This window comes from Stegodyphus dumicola, chromosome 11 (assembly GCF_044657685.1).
Source record: "Stegodyphus dumicola isolate Sdum_Otavi_A_Nest chromosome 11, ASM4465768v1".
In the NCBI taxonomy this organism is placed as follows: domain Eukaryota; kingdom Metazoa; phylum Arthropoda; class Arachnida; order Araneae; family Eresidae; genus Stegodyphus; species Stegodyphus dumicola.
Window position 1 is genome coordinate 112,301,679 of NC_140778.1, and position 21,596 is coordinate 112,323,274.

The 21,596-nt window shown below is 30.4% G+C and overlaps 1 protein-coding gene and 1 long non-coding RNA gene across 9 annotated transcripts in view; one reads left to right on the forward strand and one right to left on the reverse strand.

The window, feature by feature from the left end:
• LOC146994249 (charged multivesicular body protein 5-like) overlaps positions 1-21,596 on the reverse strand; it is a 574,371-nt gene that overhangs the window by 486,711 nt on the left and 66,064 nt on the right. For 4 of the 5 annotated variants that reach the window (XR_015044098.1, XR_015044096.1, XR_015044099.1 and 1 more), the window contains one exon: positions 1,882-1,944. The exons of the other annotated variant lie outside the window; for it this stretch is intronic. The gene's annotated coding sequence lies outside the window, so the exon portion shown is untranslated. The remainder of the gene's footprint in view (positions 1-1,881; positions 1,945-21,596) is intronic. 5 annotated transcript variants of the gene reach the window in all.
• LOC146994250 (uncharacterized) overlaps positions 1-21,596 on the forward strand; it is a 103,506-nt gene that overhangs the window by 27,016 nt on the left and 54,894 nt on the right. The window lies entirely within an intron of this gene.

The window sequence follows — 21,596 nt, forward strand, 5'->3', positions numbered from 1 at the left end:
TAGCTAAATGAAAAGTCACTTGAAACCTCTCCTAAATCAGCATTCGAGTCCTCATACAACAGATTGTCCTCTGTACCATCCAGTGTATTAATAATGCCACACTTCATACATGATTTAACCTCTGCCTCTGTTTTCACAGCATCCCAAGATGCTTTGACCCATTCACAAACTTTCCAAATGTTAGGCCTTCCCCTTCTTCTTGATGGTGTAACCTCAAAATTTGAAGCCTGCATCCAGCTTGCATGCTTTGTTACAGCAATTTCAACATTGTTTTTGAACCATAATTTGCCAACAAACTTAAGAAACACCAAACAGTTGAAATTTCCCACACTTAAAAGTCGTTCGCAAAAATTGCAGTTTTCATGCCAGATGCACATTTACTAAGCTCTCCGTAACTGTAATATTCCCACACATCGCAAGGAAACAAGAAAAAAATCACACAACTCCAAAAAAAGAGGAAATTTCCAGAAATTAATGCAATCAAAAACTGAGTATCGACATACAAGATGCACCTCCTTTTTTTCCAGACTTATTTTCAAAGAAAAAAAGTGCGTCTTATACACTAGAAAATTTGCTATTTAAAACTTTCTTACATTTATTGGAAAACAAATTGTTTTATATGCTTAATTTCATTCACATAACTATGCTCACTGTAGTTATTGGCTATACTAAATATTTGAATGAAGAAATGTAAGTTTTATTTGCACAAAAACTATTAGCATATGTTTTATAGCAATACACGCAAGTACACAAAAGTGATACACAAAAACTATGAGCATATAGTTTTATAGCAATTTATGAGAGCAAAGTTTTACATAAAAATGTAAATTAATCATAAACGCATCTGTTATATAATTTCAATACAATGAGATATAACAATAATCACTGAGGAAATCTGATATGATTGTGATGACTATATTCAATAATTAAAAAATTCCAAAGATTCCAGTAAGATTTTAATAACTGGAAGAGTAACTTCTTACTGGATCAATAAAACGCTTTTCTGCTGTTATCAGTTTTACTGGAGGAGATGTCTGAAATACTGCTATTGCGACATTATACTGATTAAACTAATGTAACACTGTGCGACACCCACACAGATCTTTAAAGCAGCAATTCTCAACAGGTGGTACACAAGATAAAAAATAGGTGGTAGGCAAAGAAACAAAGTTCAAAAATTCTATGAAGAAAAAAAGAACAATTGTTAGAAAATTCCTGTGATTGCACTTCCACTGAAGATTTCATAAATAACAACTTTTGGCTACACCGAAAAAAAGAATTTAAAGGCATTTCAAATAAAGCTAAATTTTTATTGCCTTTTCGCACAACCTATTTGTGTGAACAAGGATTTTCTTCCATGTTTTATTTGAAAAATAAATACAGAATAAAATTAAAAGTGGATCACACTTAAAGCTAAGTGAAATAAGGCCAGACAAAGAAATTGATCTCTCTTAAACAGGCCCAAATTTTACACTAAATTTAAGTATATAACTTAAATTTTGATAATTAAAATGGTAACCAATTCTTAATTAATATTTTTTATGTGTGCCTATTTAATACAGATAGCCAATAGCTTGTGCAAATGGCAAAACGTTTATTTTTTCTATTTATACTGAGAAACTGAATAAGTATTATAAAATGTACAATAATTATACTGGTTGTACTAAGGTTTTTAAATTTTTGTTTAGATGGTATGTGTTAGTCAAAAGGTTGAGAACCGCTGCTTTAAAGCAATTAAATTTATGTCACTTTGTGAAGTTATACAAAAGTCGCAGTGTGACATTAACATCATTATCGCAGCATGACTTTACTACCATACTCAAAGACAAAGAAGCAACAATAACAAAAAAAAGAAGCCAAGAGAAAAAATTGGTATCTTACCTCTCAGCCTCCACATCCACAGGGCTTGTTTGCTCACATCCTCTTCTTGGGCGCTTCGCATTCCTATAATAAACAAAAATAGGTACAATTTTATTACCGAGACCATAATAAACCACAGTGACAGTACATGCATAAAAGCACCAAACTTGGCACACACATCCATTTAAATCATAAATTGACATCACATAAATTTAGATACTTCTAAATGCAAGTGAATTATGACTGCACATAAATTTAGATAGCTCTAAATTTTAATTTACCACTGAAATACTGGTATACTTTTTAAACTTTTTAAAAGTGCATCGAATCTATCTATTTAGAAATTGCCAGAGATGAAAAATTTGCAATAAAATTTTGACAAAGAAAAGGCATCATTCATGATTGTGTGTGATTATGACAAAGCCTCAAGGGCTATCTGCCTGTGCCTTTGTGGAGCACTTTCTAAGGGAAACTGGCTCGTATACACGTTACACATGGGGAAAACCACGAAAACACCCAGCCCGTTCCTGGGATTCGAACCTCGGACCGACTACCAGCGTTCGGCGACTCCACCACTCGGCCGCTGGTGGGCCTCATTCGTGATAGAAAATTAGGCTTAAACTATAGTCCAAGAACCATGAAATGAAACCATTTCATCGATAACTCAACAACTAAATGGCACTTTTAATCTTCTAGGTGTATCTACGGATTATTTCGTATTGAAAGATGGCTTTCCAAATCACGACACGCAGAATATTCTTGTCAGATTTTGATAAATACGAAATGGTTTCGAATGAATGCGGCAACTGGCAGTAGGGAAATAGCAATCAATAGAGAAAGATGTTACAGCGCGAGGTTCATAAATAAAAACCTCGTGTCCAGCCACACTATCTGCCGACCTGTAGGCGATTTTCGTGCCGAAACCGAAAAATACTAAGAAGCCTTCGACCGAAAGCTTTGCGTATGCAAAAAGTTTGTGAAACAAAATTTCTTCTATAAAATAAAATGCAATTTGCACTGAACCCATGAATTACTTTTAAAGAAATTAATATCACCTAATTTACAAATAATTTCTTTTAGCATGGAATAAATACTTAAACAGGTATCTTACAATTACATGAAATAACGTAATCTTTAAAGGCATTGATGTATACAATATAAATATTTGCTTGTTATTTTATGAAATAACAGTGTCTGGGAAGCCCACTCAAATATCCTGTAGAATTTTAACAAATTATTTTATAGGATACAAATATGCATCTGTTTTTTTATGAAATATGTGAAATTCATGCAAATAAAATTAAGGATTATGAAATTTATTTTAATATAAATAACTCTGCAAAAAGAAATATTCAGGAGACTTTATTCCCCTTATTTTCCTATTATTGTCATCATAAAAAAATAATAGCATTTATCTTAAAGATAATTAGCTTATTTAAAAAATACAATCTGTAAGCACTTTCTTTAACTCGATATAAGATCCATTTATTTTAAATACTTTTCTAAAACTTTTTATAAAAAATAAGAAAATAATGTAAGCACAAACCTTGTGGTTGAAAAGTTATGCAAACCTTGGGTTCAGTACCCCTCAAATAAATAATGAAAACAATATCAGATTTTATAGGATAAAAATTAGGTCCAAACGGGCAATTTTTTTCATTTACAGACAATCATTAGATGTTTGGGCTAATGCTACTTTGGACTAAAAGTATTTAAAAGCTACAATTTCAGACAGACTGTCTTGCACACTTAAAATACAAATGTTTTATTAATTACACTGCTTGCCTTAAAAATATGTTTCTTAATCAAAAATTTGCTAAATTTTTATAAAACATAAACTAATACTTATAAAAGAGCCTGAGGCAATTTGTTACAATTAATTAAATTGTTCAACGTTGTTTAATTAATTGTTTAGGCGGTCAGAGCCGGAACAGCTAATGAAGTTTATGAGACTGTGATATTACTTTCGGTTTTGTGAAATGAAGAATTACATAGGATACTTTCAGATTGAAGTTCTGTAGAAACAAAAAAGTAAGTACCATCCCTCTTTCTGAAGCTCTTTATTTGTTTATTGACTTTTGGTAATTAAAAGGTCACTAAAGGAGATATCAGCGAAAAAACATACATTGAAAACAAAGTTAAAACAAAACGTTGCCGACAAAAATATCCAAAGAAGTGATTTGGAAGTGCTGAAGAATAAGTTTAAAGTGTTCGAGACAAAGATAAATTCCAATTTCGATTCTTTGTTCGGGTTATGTATTGAAGAAAGTGCAGTCAAAAGTCTTTAATCCGGACATCCATAATCCGGAATGATCTATAATCCGGACCTCAAAGCTACAAATTTTCCGCGCATGCGTTTACGCATATGCATAATACGTTTACGCATGCGCGTTTAATGTATAACGGACGGTATAAGCTAAGCTAAAATAATCTATTTCAGTTAATGTTGCAGATTGTGTTGTTCCTTAATCTTCTAATTGGATATGGCTTATTATTTTCTTTTAGACTATTAGAGCAATTTAATAAAAGTAAGTTGGAACTTTCGATTATGTCAAACACAATTTCCGATACTGGAGCTGCAAAGAATCTATAAAGGGAAAGCATGTTTCGATGTCCATCAAACAAAAAGTGGAATTGCTGCAAAAAATGGATAAAGGCATATCCTTTGTTTCTCTAACCATTCCAAAATCTGTTTATCAATTTCAAGCTGCTCTGCGGGGGGGGGGGGGGACGTCACGGCGTGCAATGAACTGGAAATTGATCTCTCAGCACTATCCTCATCTTCATGGCAGATGTTTTTATTTTAATCGGCTTATAATTCCTTATTAAATGTAGTATTTCATCTCGATTTGCTTCCTCTTTGATATGATTTAAATCAAATTCCTCGTCATTATAAATATCACGAATACACATCAAATAGTTTTCTGGTTGCAATTTTCTAATTTCTATGCATAATGTATGCTTTACGCATGTGCGGGTTGAAACAAATGTTTAATAAAGTAAACAAATAAATATTAAGATTTTTTTGTAAATTTTGATACCCTTTAGATCATAATTGCTCTTTATTTCATAAATTACGGTTTTATATTTTTAATTTTATAATTTATGCATGCCATTTTACCAGATTTAAACTGATGATCTATAATCCGGGAAAACCGATAATCTGGAATCGCTGAAGTCCTGACAAGTCCGGATTAAAGACTTTTGATTGTATTGATGCTTATGTAAAAGAGAAAGAAGAGATTGACGATATTGTCTTAGATGTAGAAGTCAAATTAAATCGTAAATTAGCTAAGCTTTCCAAAGAAATTGAATAGGAACCTTTGGTTTTCACGAATGCTTAGGTCAATGTTAAATTATCCAAAATTATTTTGCCAACGTTTTCGGGTAACTTACACGAGTAGCTTTCACTTAAAGATATTTTTTAGCCAGTGTTGATTCAAATCCTAATTTAACAGATGTGGTCAAATTACAGTACTTAAAATCTGCGCTAAGAGGAGATGCTAATCGTATTGTTCAGTCAATATCCATAGTTGACTCTAATTATAAATTAGCCTTTTCATTACTAGAAGAAAGGTTCTCTAATCACCACGAACAAGTGTATGTTCATCTGAAACGATTTATGAATATGCATCCTACGCAAAATGAGTCTGCGTCAGCAACATTAAATGTAATTGACATTTAGAGACTCTTTCACTGAACTGTGTTATCTTCAGTACAGTGGCTTTGTTTTGTATTAGCTGAGAAATACTTGGCGACAGAGCAGAATCTTGTCTAATAGCGCATGCGCCACTAGAATCGCCGCTGAAATATATTTTCGATAAACTTGATTCTTGTTGTACACATTCGGAGTTGCGAATCATATGTTACTCTGTAAGAAAGAAAGCTAGCGCTAGACTGTCGCCATGGAAAATAAATGTATTGAAAGTAAAAGTGTTATTTTCTGTAATGTGTGTGTGGTGTTATTTTATTGCGATATATAGCTATTGACGAGAAATAGAATAATTCAATTCACCAAACACACTTGAATTGAATTATTCTATTTCTCATGAATAGCTATATATCACAATAAAATAACACCACACACATTACAGAAAATAACACTTTTACTTTCAATACATTTATTTACCATAGTGACACTCTGGTACTACGTTTCTTTCTTACAGCGTAACATACGAATCGCAACTCCGAATGCACGTTTTTCTGCTCATATCTCCTTTAGTGACATTTTAATAAGCAAAAGTCAATAAACAAATAAAGAGCTTCAGAAAGGGGGAGGGTACTTAAACTTTTGTTTCTACAGAACTTCAATCTGAAAGTATCCTAGTAATCCTTCGTTTCACAAAACCAAAAGTAATATCACAGTCTCATAACCTTCATTAGCTGTTCCGGCTCTGACTTACTGAGTTGGATCTTTTAATTTCTTATTTAACTACTTTTATTAAATTTCAGTTTACAATATAAAATTAGTTAAACTTTTACAAAATGTAAAATAATTACACTGCTCACTTTAAAACTATGATTTTTAATCAAAAATTTGTTAAATTTCTACAAAGTATAAAATAGATAATAAAAATATGTTAATTCCAAATTCAGGCTTCCAAGTGCCTATATGTTCGGGTGGAGGACTATGTTATCCAAAATTTAATGACTATAGGCAACATTGTTTTTCAACAATGCGTAAACATACATATGTTCATGCAAATTATCATTATTTAGTTTCATGAAATATGATACAGGGTGATAATATTTGGTGACAACAATTAGAAAAGTGCTTCGGACATTTAAAGCGATTTGACACAAAATGCCATTTTGAAACTAATAGCCCTTCTGGGGTAATTCACATTTGTGCTTTAGAAAAAAATATAAAATTAAAAATATTAAAATAAAAGCTGAAAGATTTTAAATTTTATATTACACCCAAAGGGAATTCTTTTAATGTTTTGTGTGTTACCTTTGATTCTCAAATAGCCTGTTCTTCGTACATAAATCACATAAAATTCAAGTAAACAGCTATATAAAAAAAATATTTAAAAAAGGCCTATCTTCAAAATTTCCAATAGCCTTGCGTGCTAGAGGTAAAGAAATTTTTTTCCCATACAGCAATACCATTGCTCACTTTTATTCCATTATAACTGATGAAGTCACTTCAAATAATAAGGAAACTTTATGATGGTGTACAAGATGATTTGTGAACAGTCAAAAAATATTAGATAAGAAAGACATCCTACATTTTCTCAGACTAGCTAAGATTACAGGTCCACTCAATAATAATTCTATAATCTCAATAATTTCAAAATCCGGGTTAGATGGTAGCAACATTAGCTATGAGTTATGATGGAGCAGGTAACGTGATAAAAAAGGGAATTGGAGCTCAGATTAAAGTTTTTGCTCCAAAAGCAATCCATATGCACTGCACTTCTCATTACATGAATCTTGTGTTCATATACTCATGCAACATTTCTGAAATTCACAATATGCTGAACAAACTTTAAAAAAAATATTCAAATCGGCAAAAAATATTAGACCTTTTCCGGACAAGATAGATAGCCTATACGGCATTGAGGCGTACCGCCACTTCTATCACAGCTTTTCTGATATCACCGAATTTAAAGAATCCGAAATTCGATCGAAAGCAAGTCTATCGAAATACTGTTCATTGTGATTCTGTGTTTTGTTAATACAAAGCTGCATTTTAGCAGTACCTTAACTTGTCTAGCTCATTTTCCAACTAAAATCTCAGTTTTCAAATTTAGAAAAGATTGTATATCACCGTTTTGCATCAGTTTGCGCTGATCATGTAAATGAAATTTGTGTAAATTTGTATAATTTGTGACATATAAAGATGATTTACCCTATCCGGTAATCCGGTAACACATCGACGTATTTTCACTTAAAAAAACATCAGAGAATTGCACAATATCGGCAATGTGCATCTTCCTTTGTTCAAGTACACATTCATGTAAAAAAGTCAAAGGAAATTGACAAAAATCCAGTTTTTCTTACTCTTGTAAAAAGCGCCAAATAAGTGGGCGATTCTGCACTTCACACCCTAATTTTATATTTGCTGCGTTGTTTCAAACAGAGAATAAATAGGATTAAACCAATTGTTTCCTTTTCCTAATATACTGTGAAAGCATCGATTTATACGTTTATAGTTATATTTATAGTAAATTAATTGAATTCTGCTGCTATGCTCAACGATATATATAGTTAACAAAATAGCTCTAGACAAACGTTACGCAAATCAAACGACGCCAACTGTACTTTTAAATACGATGAAAATAAAATTAATAATCATGTACATACTAATGAGTGGATGAACTTTCGTTAAGTAACAATTACTGATGTAAAAAATTAAACACAAATATTAACACTTAATTAAATAGATAACCAATAGAATAGACTGATGCAATACATTAAAAGAATTTAACTACAGTTTATTATGAAAAACTTAATGCAGATAATTTAATTTTCATCAACAAAGATTTAACCGGGACATTGGTAGTACCGACAAACCGAGTGAAGTGCTAAAAAATAAATAAAACAATATAAATATGCAAATATACATTAAAAAAAAATCCCTTACCTGGAGCTGAAAGGCTCGGACTCCATTTCAGAAATTTTTATTTTTATTACACAAGTAAATTACAATATATATACTACAATACAAAAATTTTAATGGCAAGAAAAAGTATTTATTACAAAGATTATTTACAAAAATATTATATACAAATGTTAGTAAGGTTAGAATAAATATTTATGTACGAAGATATTAAAGCTTAAATATCTGAAAAAGAATTAGAAAATTATATAAAAAAAAATATATCAAATACAAAGATAAAATATCTGAAAAAGGAATTAGAAAATTTATAAAAAATATATCAAATACAAAAATATTAAAGATTCTTAAAAAGAATTAGAAAATTATATCAAAAATACAAAGATATTTAAGATTAAATATCTTAAAAAGAATTAGAAAATTATACAAAAAATATATCAAACAGAAAGCTATTAAAGATCTTAAAAAGAATTAGAAAATTAGATCAAATTAGACAATGAAAAATATATAGAGAATTTATAATCGCAAGAATAGCACCTAGATCCAACAAAGTTAAAGTCTAGTATGAGCTAAGGCTCCTCTAAACCTTAGTATAGCCTTAGTATGAGCCGTAAAGCTTTTGCACTTCGTCGCGAAGTCAGTGGCGAACGGTCATGTGCCCTTTCTAGCCAATCAGAAAAATCAGTTAAAAATTACACTCAAATTTCATTGGATGGATTTGCACCGTTTGCTAATTGTAAATTTCGGCCCCCTCCCAGACCCGAAGCACTTGGCGACATAAAGTTCGAGCGTTTTCACTCTGCTCTTGTTAACAACCACTGATAAAGGAAACGTCGATGCTTGTCAAAATTCATGATGTAACCCCTCACAAAATTGATTCTGGCCCTTTTTTGACACAAAAAAATTTACTAAATTAAGTCCTTCAGTGTTTTTACCTTTTTTTCACTGTAGAAGGCAGTTACTCTTGTTAAATTTAACATTTGGCACTAAATTTTACCTCTTTGCGGAACCCTCTTTTTGGCGATAAAAATAATTCTTTGATGATGTGGGGATAAAGGCATTGGTCATTGCAAATTCGAATCCTTTGTTACCATTTCAATTAATGCTGGTGATTTTTTTAGTCTAAAACAAACACTTCGCTTCCGAAAACTGTCAGATTTAAATTGAAATGAGTTTCACTTCAGTTTTAGACAAACGAAATAATTTGACTAGCTACTCGGGAGAGGCGGAATATCTTATTGTAGCAAGTACGGTTATATAAATGGCAGGGAAAACTTTCTACTACCACCTTGCAATAAACTTTCATTTAAACCTCAGGACCCCGTAATATTTACACAAATTTTGTGGGACTCCATAAGTATTGCGCAAATAAGACACACGCGTGAGTGAAACTCTCAATTTTTTTCACTTGTACTGTAATATACTATTGCAGTTTCAGGTCATTCCCTTTAATTTCTAATTTTAAGACATAGAACGATGTGAAATTTTTAAATATGTAACAAACGAAATGACAGCTTCACGTGCAAAGCAAGGAAAATGAACGTTTATATTATAAAAAGAATGCGTCGAAACGTTTTCGTTTTTCCCTTTGTCTGTATTGTCTAGCTTTTTTTATTTTCAGATACATTGTGTAAAAATATTTGATAACTGTAAAATTATTATATTAAGTTAAAGAAATATCAAAACTGCTAAAATTTTGGCAACATCCTACTGCAGGTCCCGCGACCAACACGGGAGTCGTGACCTACACTGTAAAAAAAAAGTTCGCTCTTTACAGGCAAAAGTTTTGTAAAGTTACAGAAATCAAAAAGTTACAGAAGAATTTCCTGTAATGGTAACAGGTTGAAAGCAAACTGTAGCGGTAACAGCAGATTTGCTTGTAAGATTACAGATAATGTTTCAGTAGCCGCGCGGAAGAATCACGTGACTGACTGGAAATTAGCCAATCAGGAGAAAAGTGTTTGAAAGCTAGTTGCAGAAAAAAACATGGCTGAATGCATGTTGGTTGTATAGCGCAGGTAAGTAAGAAAATGTTTACAATTACTACTTGAAATATTTTTTGTTCATTTTATGCAGATTATTCTCATGCACTTTGCACTGTTATATGTAGTGAGTAAGTATTTAAACGTTTAAGCATTGCGATTAATTAATATCAGTGTTCGTAATGTCTAATGAGTTGAAAGAGTGCAAAATATTTATTCCAAATGCAGATCTAATAGTAGTATTTTGGCATTGTGCATCCGATAAATTACGCCTTCAACTGCCCTTATTATTATTTAAAACTAATTATTCCAAAATTTAATCACTGTTTGTGGTATATAATTGAAATGGTAATGCGGTTGTTGAAAACAAAACTAATCATTTTAGCGTTCTTTTCCAATCGTCTGACCAAAGAACGTTTGACATCTTTTTCCCGGCAGGCCTTGCGAGAAACGTTTATATAAACATTTAGAATTCTGAATGTAATGTATATATTTTTTGCTTACTAGGTTTAGTTTATTCTTTTTCTAGGATTATCTAATTAGTTATACTTGGTTTATAATTCAGTCTAATATGTTTATGTACGAGTGTGTTATGAAGTAAAATTACAAAAACTTGAACAACGCGGTCGAGAATCTCGTTTATTCCTTTAGTGTAATAATATTTTTTTCAGTGGTATTAATTTCTTACGAAAATATGATAATTCCAAAATGAAGTAATTATATTGATTAAAAATATGCCGTATCATACTTTTCGTAATGTTTTGTTTTACTAAGTAGATGCAACTTAATTATTCCATATATTTTAATATACCAATATCAACAGGGGAAAAATGGAAATGACCTAAAATATTTTTCTAACAATTCGTTAAACTAATTATAAAACAAAACTAAAATTTTGTGCATTATTTCCAAAAATATCATTTCATTAATATTTTATAAATGACAACATATATTATATTGTATATATAACTACCATTGCATACTTATAAGTTTTTAAACATTTAATGTAGAATTTATGTTGATTTTATTTTGCCCAGTTTTAATACAGTTTTGAAGTATGATAGTCTTGTTACTAGGATAGCATGAATCTGCTAATACAAGTTTAATACATTTCTTGACAAATGTTTCTCTTATTCATGTAATATGATATATAAATCATAAAATAAGTTTTCTTAAAAATAAATTATTATTGTTTATTGGAATTTAAAACAATTCTGTATCTGTTTGTTGTATTAAAAATAAAATAATAATGAATTTTTAATGAAGCATTGATTTTAGCATTAACAATATATATATATATACACATGAATAAATGGAAATGCAAGCTACGTTTCCTTACAAAACCGCCTATGAATATATACTTTCCTTTAGGCTGATAGCCTTTGCATGCTTTGCCATATTCTATCAATCCAAATGATGCAAATATGCAGAAAATTTTACTTTCTTTGAAAGTTAATACCGGAAATAAAATTCAGTGCATTCGTAAACTACATTAGTTCTCTTATAGCTTGGCATTTAATTGCCCAATGATTTACTAGTCCAAACTAAGGCAGAATTCAGATATCGTTCAAATAAAAGAAAATTAATAAGGTCTGATTTTTAGACCTATATATGAAGATTTATTTTTTTTTAAATATTATTTTAAGTCAACCAAATTAATTTCAAATTTAAGTAAGTATTCATGCTTTTCAGTAGCATTATTTTTGATATCTTAAATTAAATAACTGAATGCAATATTTCTTGTTAATAAAAGAAAAGCAATGTTATGAAAGACTAGCGAAGCAGATTTGCAAGTTCTAATTACGAAAGGTCCCATGATTTAAGGGGTCATTTTTAAAAATACTTAATTAAAAAAAATATTTAAAGTAAAACTTCCAAACTTCACACATGTGGAATATTAATTCTATATATTTTATCTCATTCTTATTTTATTAATTAATTTCATAGCATTTTGTATGACACTAGTAGTAATTATTAATTAAATTTTATGCTGTTTCTGATCTATGTTTTGATTTTGTTATTAATTACGTTAGTTTACATAAGATTTAAAATTATGTAAGGTACAAAAACCTTCTGCATCTATTAATATATGAAGTGAATGAAATTATGCCAGTGAAATTTTTTAAAATCAAAAACAAATTTCTGTGGAAAATTAAAGTTATAAATTCTAAATGCAAACAAATGAGTGAATTTGAAAGTTATCAAATAAGCCAAAGTGTTGGTCATTTTTTCAGTTTTGCGGAAGAATTTTTATACTTTGCAGAATGGGAATATGATGTTTGGTTTTGTTAGTATTAATTATTACAACTGAATTATTACAACACGTAATTTAGCTTAAAATTTATTTGAACTTAATTTTCTAATTTATTTTGATCATGTATATTTCATGTGTCATAAGTCTTTGAAATGAACTTAATTCAATTTATTTACACAATTTTTTTAAAGAAGAAAAAGTCACATTTGTTTTGCTTAGTTGCACACAAAGATACATGTCTATATATAGAGAGAGAAAGAGGAGTTATGTTTACTTCCAGACTATTTTCCTCCTTTTATATTATAGTATGAAAATCAAGGGGGAAATTAAGCAATCAATTTAATTTTGAAGGATGTGATTACAATAAGATCATAACCAATCAAAAATATTCATGAATGAACTACTGGTAACTATCATAGTATTATTATTTAAAAGAAACCTACATTCCAATAAGAACGCTTAGTAACATAACCATTTAAGTTATCTAATAAAAGTAATTTTCATTCCTACTTCCCTATACATTGAATTTCACTCTTAGTATCGCCCACTGCTACTCCCTAGACCTCAAAGCATTTAATGCATCTGGAACTGCAATTTGTGTCTTTTTCTACAGCATGCAAGTTATCACCGTTTAGTTTGTACTGCCACGAGCAATGATCTTCAGAATTATCGTATTGCGTTGCATATTCCACCCCACCCAGCTTTAGAACCAGATTCTGAAAATTAAAAAAATATTTACATAATTTTCTCCCTTTTAATGCATTCAGAAAATGAATATTCCAAGATTTTAAAATGGATTTATCAACGTAATGATTGTTTTCGTCATACTAACAAAGGCAAACTTTTGCACACTTAAGGCCCCGTTGAATCTTTCTCTTCTAACTGTTGAATATTACGTCAGCCTAATACAAACAATGATCTATGATAGTGAAAGCAAATACCAACTGCCATTCACTGTGCAATTTTGCCATATCAGCTGAATGATCACCCTAGCAAGCATCGGACCACAACCTTCTCTAATTATTTATGTATGATCTGAGGCCTAAGGATTTGCAAGAACAACAATGAGAATGACAGAAGTTCAAATTATAAAGAAGAAATGAGATAACTTATTAGATGTTGCAATTATGTGTATTCTTATTGAAATAGAGGTTTCTTTTAAATAAATAATATTGTGATAGTAGTAGTTTATCCATGATTACTTTTCATTTGTTATATTCCTACTGTGACTGTCCTTTGGAAATTAAATTATTCGTTTAATTTCTCCCTCTTAATTTTCGGAAGATAAAATTAGTAAAAATAAGTGGGAATATGGCATCAAGAGCATTAGATATCCCCATTTTCTTGAAGCTGTTCACTATTATTGTTTCATCAATGATAGGCAATACATCCAAAATCCACTAGCAAATCAGTTAGTAAGATGAAAATGACCACTATGCGGACAAAACATTTAGGGTAACTTGTTTTGTGAGCGCCTTAAGGAAGACAAACATTACCTAAATCTTTAAAACATATTCAGAATCCTGTGCTAAAAGAAAGCTAGGGGGAAAATGTTGTCCGAGTCCCAGTGATTCCTTTGGACGAATATGTAATATTGTTTTAGAAATTTAAGGTAATAAATATAATATTTTTCGAATGCTAAAACAGTTCGAGAAATTTATTCAAGTTCTGAATTCTGAATATAAGTATACTGTATATTATATTTAATAACTATGGTGGCTTCATTTATGAAAATATTTGAATATTGGCTGTTTTTGTACAATGAACCTTCTCTAAGCTACGTGATTCCTGAAAATTTTGATCTTTAAATGATAGTGGGCATCCTAGCGAAGTTATGTTTACTAATTAGTTATTTTATGAGGGATGCTGATTAAATTTAAAAAGTGATTGACTGAGGTAGCTTGTCGTAATGAGACGGTTCACTGTAATCCAATTTTTTAAAGAATTTAAGCTGTTCTTAATTAATTAAGATATTATAAAGAAATATGATTAAAAGTGTTATATAAGCACATGTTTAAAACATCTATTAAAATAATTTTTATAAGCTTCTTAAGAGCATGATTATGATTTTAAAAGAAATGTTTTTTTCTTTATTTAGGAGACATGGTTTACAAAGAGGAGAAAAACCATTCATTTTTTCCAAGCAGTCGAAACGAGTTTTTATGAAATGTTTATTAAATTATGTTATTTTTTAATTAATTCTTTTTTTCAGGTTTTATGTAAAGTTTATGAATTAAGTAATAAATTATTTTTACTTCTGTATTTTAATTAGCATATTATTTGCTTCATAGTGTTTCACAATAAAATTATAAATTCAATAAACTTCTTAATTAACATGCTGTAATATAAAGAGAGCATAAAGTTTGTTTTCTGTTGTCACATGTTTATTTCACAATTTTGTATGCGAATCTCGAAATTTATAATATCTAGGAATACTTTTTTAGTATCACTTTCGAAATGGTAAATATTAAGCTTAGATTTATTACATATTATGTTTGTAAAAAATTATAGGTAAAATTAAAATGCATTAAATTTTAAGCTAAACTGAAGTATTAATTTTAGAAATAAATTTCTTAAAGGCATAATTGTGTTAAGAATTTTAAGGGAAACAAGGCTTTAAAAATTAAGGTCAGTTGGCAAAGTTTTATGCTTATTCAAAAAGCATGACATTAGGTTTTTAATGAAAGACTTCTATCTGTTAATGCAAAGGAAATTATTTGAAGGTAAGTAAAAAAAGTTATGCATTATTTCAAACAATAGCAGACTGTTGACAAACAGAGTGCAGATAAGAATAAAAAAATTAGTTAGACGTTGTAATTCAAACGTATGAACAAAATTTGAATTCCTTGTAGTAAGAAAATGAAGTTCATTGCTATGTTGAATTCTTTAATTTACTGAAAATGTCATTTTTTAGAAGGAGAGAATATATTTTTGAAATATGAAGAACAGCTGTTCTGAGTTCTTCATAGAAATATTTCACAAAATGTCTTTTACTGTAATAATATGATCATATCAACATGCAACACGTTTACTCATATAAGTTAAATCTAAAGCAACATATGTCTATTTTAGCTAAAATTACTAAAAAGAAAGTTCTAGAACATATCTTATGAACTGACACTAAAACATGCAAATAAAACATACTATTTTTTTCAGCTATTTTACAGGGCAAATATAAGGAGTAGCATATCAATTTGAACTTTTAAATTAATCAAAATGATAATATGAAAGGCCTTTCAATAATATCAGACATAAGTTTCTCTTCATAAAACAAAAATACTCTGCAACAGACTAATGTTACTTTTTGAAAAAAGAACATTGCTGTTGAAAGCACATCTTTTAAATTAATGCTATTCTGAGGTCAAATTGACTAATTTAAAAAGCCAAACTATTATGCTTCACTTGCATATATCTGTATAATGATATACACATGAAGATATTGTTTTACTCAAAATATCTTGATTTCAATATATTTTATTATAATAAGCATCATTTTAGACAAAAAAAAATCTACTTTTATAAACATATCCTTTAGTATTATCTATGAAAAATATATTCTACACACATAATTACTTAATGGGATATTAGAAGGAAATAATCTGAAACCTTTACAGATACAACCATTGGAATTTTACGTAAGAAAAGTATCTTCTACTCACATAATAACTTGCTATAATAATACAAGTAAATAACCTGTAACGGTTACAGATATATCTGTTGAGATTTTACATGAGAAAAACATGTTCTTTCTACATAATTATTTGCTGTAATATTACACGCAAATAATCTGTAACCATTACAGATATATCGTTTGGGATTTTACATGAGAAAAACATGTTCTTTTTACATAATTATTTGCTGTAATATTACACGCAAATAATCTGTAATTATTACAGATATATCGTTTGGGAATTTACATGAGAAAAATATGTTCTACTTACATAACTATATGCTGTGATATTACAAGAAAAAGATCTGTAACCATTACAGGCAAAACTCTTGTAATGTTACAAAGAAAACACCTGTTTCTGTTACTCAAATAACCCATGGCATCCCAGTTTCCATGAGTTTTCTTAGTAACTTTACAGATTTTTTTTTTACAGTGTACAGTTTAAGAAACCCTGTTCTAGGTAAAATCCTAGTATACGGAACAGCATTTGACGCGACTTTAAAAATCGTCGCCAACACCAAAATGACACGTTTACTGCTCATCATAATGCCGCCGAATCCCGTATGTACTGCAAACTAGAATTAAAACGTGTTCTCTCTCTCTCACACACACATACCATATCCATATATATATATATATATATAATTTATTTACTAAATAATATTGATTATATTTATCTTCTAAGATTAATTATAGTAGATTTATCTGAAAAGAGTGAATCCATACTTAGTAAGTTCTATTTCGGAAGATGTTTTTAAGCAACTTGAATGAAAATTGTTAAAAATGTTTAACGGGGACTGGAATTAAATCATGAATAACAAAATTTCAATTGTAAAAGGAATAAATTAAAAGCAAGAATTAAATTAGATACAAATATACATATAAATTATATGCGTTGCTCTAGTTATTTCGTGCACTATTTAGGAATTTTTTACTTGTTGTAGAAGGGTTAAGGCGACTGTGCCTGGGCACCCTGTTGTGTCCAAACACCGTTCCATCGTGATACACCAAGACTCCATTAAATGTGATCACATTTTTCCAACCGGGATAGTGATTAGTGACTCTGAGTACCGTACCGAAAGACTCGCGCTCAAATCCCGGAGACTGCATGGATGTTTGTAAATGTATAGTGTCTGTGCGGCATGGGGGGCACTCTAAATACGCGGCGGGCCGAAAGTCTTTTTTCGTTTTGGAATATATGAAAGATGTTATATTATATGTTAGTCTAAACGCATATTCATCTAATATCCTGTAGAATGTGTCGCTATTCCACTTGACCCATGTCCATCCATAAACTTTATTGATATACCATATTAAAATTTAAAAGAAACCTTGTTTAAAAAAATGTATTTGTAATATTTGGATCGTATTAACCGAACTGTTGATCACAATAAGCGATGTATTTTCCATGTTTTCGTATACAAACTGAAGGGCGTTCTGCAATTCGATAACAATATCCAAATGATAACATTATTTTTCACATTGGACAGCTGATGTTTATCCATTTTCACAGTCGCACTTTCCCGTAATTCTGATAATACTCTGTTACATGCAGTTGAAAACAAGTCTGAAATCATTTTTTCCAAATGCAATTGAAAAATAGATCACTTGTACTGTTTCTGACAGAATTTAAACCACTTCAGAATTAATCAGGTTTACATGAATACAAAGCGTTATTATGGCAATGGTACGCAAGTCGCGAAGAAATTTTGGGGGGTCGCTAAATTCAAAAAAAATTTATTTGACAACAAAAAATATAACGGCATTTGAAAAGAATTTTGGATGTTTAACATTTACTAGGAATTTTAAATTAATCATTTCCATATATTAATTTTGATTGTATTGTTTTCCCCTTGATTCAGGCGTTATGCTTGAACAATTCGAGAATCGAATTTCAAAGCGCGCAGCGATAATTGTAATATGCATAGTTTACACACTTGTGTTCCCTATTTCTAACCAAATTTGTTGTCAAGCAAGCATATAACATTTTCGAAGTATTGGAAAATTCGATTGCGTGCTTGAAGGATGATAAAAAAAAAAAAAAAAAAAAAAAAAAAATCAGTTTTGTTCGATGGATAAATGGCTACACAAAGAGGGTACAATCCTAGAACGCGGTATGGTCTTGGCGCGAGTTTGAAAATTTTCGCCAACACCAAAATGACCCGTTTACTGCTTATAATAATGTCGCAAAATTCACCCAATCCCGTGTGTAACGTATACTGGGATTAAATCGGCAAGAGTGAAAATGGGAATGATGGCCAGACATCTAATAAACATTTTTCTTTCTACTTCTAATAAAAAATCAAGTAAATATCAAGAAGAGTTTATTAGATACTGTTTTACATGTTGCATTATCAGTGGAAAATGAATATCCGTTGTGTGTTAAATGCAATGAAAAATCAATGCATGAAACCTGTTAAATTAAAACTATATTTGGAAACTAAACATAACGATTTAGTAAATAAATCTGATTAATTTTTAAGAAATTAACTAACAGCGTGAAATATCAAAATGTATTTTTGAGAAAATATACAACAGTTCCTGAGGTTTCATCGGCATCCTTACAAATTTCATATTTAATTACGAAAAATCTAAAACCTCATACAATTGGAGAATCGCTCAATCTTCCTTTTCGGCAATAAAAATGACATCAATTATCCATGGAGAAAAATACAATAACGACTTAAATGATACGAAACAGTCACGATTTTATTTGAATTCGAAAAGGGGGTGGGATAGAATTCGGAAATATGCAACCGGGAAAAACCGGCAACTATGAAAAAACGAAATAAATAGGCGTAAAATGGACGAAATACGTTAGTCTAAACGCATAATTCATCTAATATCCTGTAAAATGTGTCGCTATTCCACTTGAGCCATGTTTATACATAAACTCAAACTGATAAACCATATTAAACTTTAAAAGAAACCTTTGTTTAAAAAATGTATTTGTAATATTTGGATCGTATTAACCGAATTGTTAATCGCAATGAGTGATGTATTTTTCATGTTTTCATATACAAATTAGAGGAATTTCTGCAGTTCGATAACAATATCCAAATGATAACATTAAGGGGCATTTACTGTATTTTACAATTTCTGATTAACAGGGGGGGGATTCAAACTCTTGGTTGACAGAATGACAGTTTGCATGATTTTCCTTTCAAGAAAATATGATTTTTTTTTTCATCTGGAATTGGATCATTATCCATTTTTTGGCGCATGGCTGTAATATTCTGTCACTAAATTCCAAATTCTTTAGAAGCAAATCTGGCTCCACTGTACCCGAGTAGTTAAAACTGTTGACTACTGCGTTGGCTTTTGTGATTTTTACTATGCAATCAGTTTTCCTTAGAAATTACTCCACGAAATCAAACCTACGTTATTTGGCCAATGTGCTTGGCCAAATAACCTAACCTAACATTTGAAGAAAATCAGCGTGAAACCAATTTTGAAAAATACATAAACAAATAAGTAAGTAAAATTTTAAAAAAATTCTGAAAGTTTTCAGATTTTATATGACATTCAAAACTGCGTCTTTTAACGTTTTGTGTGTTCACACTCAGGCCACATAATATTCAATTCAACAGCAATATCGCAAAATGTTTAAAAACAGAACATCTGTAGACAGTGTCGCGCGCAGGAGATAAAAACACTTTTTTTCTGTACGGTGTTGCCACTACTGGCTTTAAAATCGTTGAGTTTGTTAATCAAAAATTCCTTAAAATTTTCCAAAATATGGAAAAAATTCGAAATTCAAAATTCGGGGGTCCAGGTGCTCATGTTCGGGTGGAGGATTACGTTATTAAAAATTGGATGACTGTAGGTACCGTACTTTCTTCACAGTGCTAGAAACATGCATACATTCATGCAGCTTCTTCATTATTTAATTTCTTTAAATATAATACAGGTCGGTAATATTTGGTGGCAACAATTTAAAGAGTGATTCGCCGTTTATAGTGAAACGCCATAAAATGCCGTTTTGAGACTAATAGCCCTTCTGGCTCACCGCCCGCTCGGGTTAAAAAATTAGGTTATGTTAACTGAATACACACAGTACTGTAGGGGTATCACCTTCAGGGATGGGACGCCTTTGTGGAGGTCTTTCTCAGGAAACTAGATTATACTCATGTTACAGACAAGTGAAAAACCAAGAGAAGTACTCATGTAGCCCACTAGTTCGAAGAGGTTTGCAATTTTAGTCGAACTACCGGTATTGAGTGGTCACTCGTGGGGTTTTGGAAAAGCTAAGATTGATTTTTTAAAAAAATATATTTTTATTTATTTATTTAACCAAGATTAAACTAAATGTGTTCCACATTTTCAAAGCAACTGAATATGATTCTTACTTCGTTACTTGTTTACAGATCGTTACAGCTAGCTCAAGACAGGGATGAAAACTAAAGATAACTAAAGACAGCTTTAGTTTAGAAACTAAAGATAACTTCAGTAACTAATTAAAATAGAGATTTCTAAACTAAACTTTAGTTTAGAAAAATTAACCTTGATCGAAACTTAGTCTAGAGAAAATTGTTTGGCGCGTGTTGTCTTGCCTCTGTCGTCCCCCCCCCCCCGCTTGAAACAAGATTTTTCGTTGTTTCACTTTTCATGCGAGTCAGTTTCCTTTCGGAAAAACGGAAGATATAATTCTTTCGTTTGTCCAGTATTAACAACTAAGCTATTTAAAAGAAATAGATGCAATTCTAAAGAATATTATCTATTTACATTTTAATATGTTTAAGTAAAAATGCACTTAATTCATGATACATCTAATTATATAGAATTGCATTTTATATTTCCTTCAGTTTTTAAGTACACAAGAGATACAGAACATTCCTGTGTTACCCTAAATGTATTATGTACCTGTATTATCCTTTAAAATATTCCGTTATTCCACCTGGGACGTCTCTGCCCATAATCTCCACTTTCAAAGGGAAAAAAAGGCCCTTCTGGACGATCGGTAAAATCAACCCTTTCAGATTATTTTTTAAATTGGCGATATTGGCGACATAAACAATTTCGAAAAAAATTAAAAACTGAAGACAATTTTGACACTAAATCCAGGTAGTCGTAAATTCTAATAAAAACTAGCTGAAGTGGACTGAAGTTTAGCTTTCCTATTTTTTTTAGCCCAAAGGGCGTTGGCTCAGCAGGGCTATTAATTTCGTTTTGGCATTTTGCGTGGATTCACTATAAACAGCGAATCACTTTTTAAATTGTTGCCCCCAAATATTAGAGCCTGTATTATATTTAAAGAAATTAAATAAT